Source organism: Mustela nigripes, chromosome X (assembly GCF_022355385.1).
Source record: "Mustela nigripes isolate SB6536 chromosome X, MUSNIG.SB6536, whole genome shotgun sequence".
Lineage (NCBI taxonomy): Eukaryota > Metazoa > Chordata > Mammalia > Carnivora > Mustelidae > Mustela > Mustela nigripes.
This window is the reverse complement of record NC_081575.1, coordinates 89,852,001-89,856,549: the sequence shown is the minus strand read 5'-3', so window position 1 is coordinate 89,856,549 and position 4,549 is coordinate 89,852,001. Positions and strand designations below refer to the sequence as shown.

General features: G+C 56.0%; 1 long non-coding RNA gene across 3 annotated transcripts in view; it reads right to left on the bottom strand.

Moving 5' to 3' along the window:
• Positions 1-1,987: 1,987 nt before the first annotated feature.
• LOC132006908 (uncharacterized) overlaps positions 1,988-4,549 on the bottom strand; it is a 12,781-nt gene continuing 10,219 nt past the window's right edge. For all 3 annotated transcript variants that reach the window (XR_009401253.1, XR_009401252.1, XR_009401254.1), the window contains one exon: positions 1,988-2,327. This is a non-coding gene — a long non-coding RNA (uncharacterized LOC132006908). The remainder of the gene's footprint in view (positions 2,328-4,549) is intronic.

The following is a 4,549-nucleotide window of genomic DNA, read 5'->3' as shown; positions in this document are numbered from 1 at the left end:
CTCTAAGGAAGACCACAAGCCCTAATTTGAACAAGGAAATTCATAGATAATCCACCACCACCACACCACACAGAAACCAACTAATCTTTTCAAATTATTCATCCGCTAAATCCTTCCAAAGAACTGATAGATTATGTCATAAAATTGACTGGGAAAAGTTTATTTCCCTTGTCCAGCCTCTGGTTGAAGGGCTGATAAACTGTGAAATGACTCAAAGGAGAGCAGACCAAGGGCCTAGGTAGCCCATAAACCGGTCAATAAACCCTCCTCTCCCCAATGACTGACAGGTGTGTACAGAGCTCCCAGCACCAAGTCAGGCACTCACGGAGGGGGCAGGAGCCGGCAGAGACGAGTTTTCATTCTGCGCCTTCCCGGCTGCTCAGCGCGGTTTGCTACCGTTGGCCCCTGTACGGATCCTCCACTGACTTCCCTTACAGCATCTCCTGCTCCCCGACCTCTCTGACCATTCTGCCCCTCCTCTGGGGGCCTCCCCTTTCATGGCCAACTCCTTTAATGGTTCTTTTTCCTGGAATAGGTCTTCAACCTTCTTCATCGCTCTCTCCGTCCACTTGCCTTGGATGAAGCCCTGTGCTCACACGGCTTCGGGTACCATCTACATGCTAATGATGGCAAAACCCACGTCTCCTCCGAAGCCATCCATCCAGCTGCCCACAGGACGCCTCCGTCCGGAGGTCCCCACCTACACTTCAGATCCTTGGGAACCCCAAATGAGAGCTCACCATCCTGCCCTATCACCACCCCCCAAATAACTACCTTTCATGTTCTTCTGTCTCTTGGACACATTGGCTCAGCCAAGGGCTTCATTTTCCATCTGGAAAGTCAAAACCTGGGAGCCAGACACTCCTGGCTTTCCCACACTGTCCAGCGTACCCCTTCAAAGCTCTGAAACCGCTCTCTGCCTGTCTTATGCATGTGCTCCCTCCTTGGTTCCCGTGCTCACATGGCCCAGTGCAGTCGACTTCAGGCCGGCCTCCTCTTCCCACCTTCAGGGATCCGTCAGGGACTTGCCCTGGCCAGACACTCCAGGCCTTCTGTGATCGGGCTCCTGTCTTCTTCCCCCTTCTTCCTCCCTTTTCCTCTCTTGCTTACACCCGACGCGGTAGCCAGGGCCCGGGGCTCCTCCAGCTGCACCACCGTTCTGCACGTGCTGTTCTTACAGCCTGTGATGCCGTCCCTGACCCCCGGGGTCCTCATTCCCAAGCCTTTGGCTGTGCTCGCGTCTCCACGGCGAGCCCACGCCTGGACATCACGTGTGTACCACGAAGGTCGAGATGAAACGCAGATGCCACCCGCCTGCCACCACCTCAGCCCCTTGGAGCTCATCTTCGGGAAAAGCCCCATGACCGGCTGCCGGTCTCAGTAGAGGTCAGAAGTCGGTATAAAGGCCTCTTTGGCTTTTTCAGGCTCATTGCCGGGGCTGCCTATTTGTGAGAAAGCCAAGATGAAAAGTACATTTGATTCCCGTTTTGTTTGTTTGTTTGGGTTTTGTTTTTTTTTTTTTTTTTTAAAAAACCTCACGTGTGTTTCATTCTTCACACTTGGATGCTCTTTAGTATTCTTTGCAAGATTCTTTCTCCGGGGTGGTTTCAGCTGAGCTGTGTGGCTCTCACATGAGCTGCGGGGCCAGACCCACATTTGCATACATAATCAGAACTGCCTGTCTGCCCCGGTCTCCCCAGCAGGCAGCTGGCTCGGGAGAAAGCTTGGGCTGCCCGCGTAGATGTGGGCGGCACCTTCCCAGCGAGGAGGGTACCCGACTACTCAGAACACAGGCACAGTTCCTGAATACCGCTGGGGTCCCCATGCGGCCGGAGAGGGCCGGCGGCTCCCGACCCCTTGTTCGCTCATTCCTGGGGCATTTATGGGACGCCTACCATGCGCAGAGCCCCGTGTGGCTGTTCAGGCCCCTGTCTCAGGTTAGGTTCCCCCAGAAGCCGACCTTAAGGCAAAGTCTAAGGGATGCAGATGGTTTATTCAGGAGAACACCTAGGAGGCACCACTGAGGGAGTGAGAAAAGGGAGACAGGAGGGGAAGCACGGCCTAGGACAGGTGCTTTAACAAGCATGTTACTGCTGTGGGCAATGGGGCGCTGTCTCCCTGGGGACTTTCTGAGGCATCGTGTGGAACGTGCTGAGAATCCTTACTCCAGAGGCCAGGAAGCCTAGGGCCTCAATCCAAGCTATCAGCATCCTTTGAAGCTGCCCAGCCATGCTGCAGGGAACTCGGGGGGTCAGGGCGATGCAGGACGGACATCACCAGGGTCTGCTACCGATGGAGGCATGAATTCCACATGGCACCTGTCCACCCTGTGGGAAAAAGACAGAAAGGCCAACAATTTGCCTGCGGGCTGCCTGGACAAGCCATGACTCAGAGATCTACATGTGCCCCACGTGGGAACGTGGAATCCGCCAAGGTGGAAGCTGCGGGACATCTTCCAGGGGCATGTGATTATGTGGCTGGAGACTTGAAGGCGGCATGTCACTCAGGTCCAGAAAAAGGAGAAGTGCCCTGCAGGGAGCACAGACAGCAAGCTCTGAGCACGCAGGGCATGTGGCGCCTAGCGCAGGCTCTGCCCAGGGCCCCAAGCCTTGGCTGTTTTGCATGGAGCAGTAGGCATGGCCAGAGTGGAGGCGGTGCCACATTGTAAAGGAACTTGACTGTGGAGGGGGAGGGGAGGGATTTGCACTGCAGACCCATCGGTGTTTTCATAGTGACGGAGTCAGAGCCTTAGAAAGCTCACTCTGAGCAAAGCTTGGAGGGTGGGTTGGATGGTGACAGGTGACATTGGAGCCCAAGAATCGTGGTGAGGAGGCGCTGGACAGGAGCGGGAGCACTTAGAGAGGGGGAGGCAGGCAGGGCCAGGCTCACCCTGGCAGGAAGGGCGAGGGAGCCCAGGGAACCCATTCTCCCACCTCTCGGCCTGCCCACCTTCTTCTCTCCTGCTGGTGAGGCCCACTGGTTAAATCCAACCAGAAGTTGGGTGGCAAGGCTTCCCTGGGGACGCAGCCCCCAGAGGCCAGCCTGTCAGGGCTCAGGGCAGAGTGGAAGAGCCCAAAGGGCGGGTCTGGAGGGGCAAACAGAATAGCTTGGCCCATGAGGTCACTGCGATGGACCCGGCCGGGGACACCGGCAGGTGAGGTCGGTGCTGAGACCGTGAAGTGTGAGGGAGTGTGAGGGAGCCGGGACACTTTGCAGCAGGAGGTTGAATCATTGCAGGACACCGGGCTACAGTTCCGGCCACAAAAGGACCAATTCTTGGCTGCTGATCCCTTTCTGGGGACCACACACTGCTGAGAGGAGCAAGGCTTTGACTGATCTGGACCCTTCTCTTCAGGGTCAAATGTCCTATTGATGGAGAGTGAGGATGAAGCCTGGGAGAATCTTCCAGACAACCCACCAGATTCCTGGGACAGCCACAGGGCAGCAGGGGACAGGGACAGGCTCTGGAGCCTAGAAGTCCAAGATCAAGGCATAGGAGAACTGTGCTTCTCCTGAAGACACAAGGGAATGATCTGTTCCAGGCTTCTCTACTGACCTCTGATGGTTCCTTGGCTGTGGCAGCATAATTCTCAGTCTCATGTGGTGTTCTCCCCACATGTGTCCTTCACGATGTCCAAATTCTCTTTTTTTAGTGGATCGAGACCGGCATCCATGACCTCACCTTAACTCACGCATCTGGGAAGACCCTATTTCCAAATAAGTTCCCGTAACCAGGTTACTACTGGTTAGGACATAACTTTGGGGTGGGGTGCAGGGGACACAGCTCAGTTGGCAATACCCCTCAACATTCACATGGAGTTGGCATGACCCAAAGGCTCAAGCAGTATAAGGTCCAAGGAATCTTGGGGATACTGAGAGCATTAGCTTAGCAGTCCTCGCTAGGGCCGTGGACTGGAGGGCTGAGATGGGGCCACAGGGAGAGGAATCCTTCCTGGAGTGCTCCCAGACAATTTCTTTAAGGAGACACGCACAAAATATAGGCAAAGCAATCCACAATTGGATTTCAAATATCCGGAAACTACAGAAGTCACACAGTAGTGTTTATTGGGTGCTTGACATGCCGATGTCTAGGCTTGGATTCCCACCCAGGCAGACCCTGAAACAAGGATTTCAGAGCAATTGTTGTTTTGGGAAGTGACCCAGGAGGCCCCAGTGAGGGGCGGAGGAATGAGAGAGGGAAAAGGAAAGTCGGGAGAGGGCGAGCGAATCAGGGTGTTCCCGCAGGGGACACGAGGTGCTTGGGGCCTCTGGAGGCCTCAGACAGACCGTGTGGACCATGCCTGGGTGTGGAAAGTTGGGGTTTTATGCATTTCCATCTCTCCCTGGTGGAGGGGGTCCTCCATGGCCAAAGAACACCCTCTGGCAGGAAGATGCGGGAAGCCATAGGCGGAGGGGGAGCTGGAGGCAGTCAGCCTCAGGGTGAGCCCCAGGCACGCAGGTGTAACACGACCCCCCCAGCGCAGCAACCCCCCCCCCCCCCCCCCACCCACCCCTACCCCCAACCCACACCACACCCAACCCCCGCCCC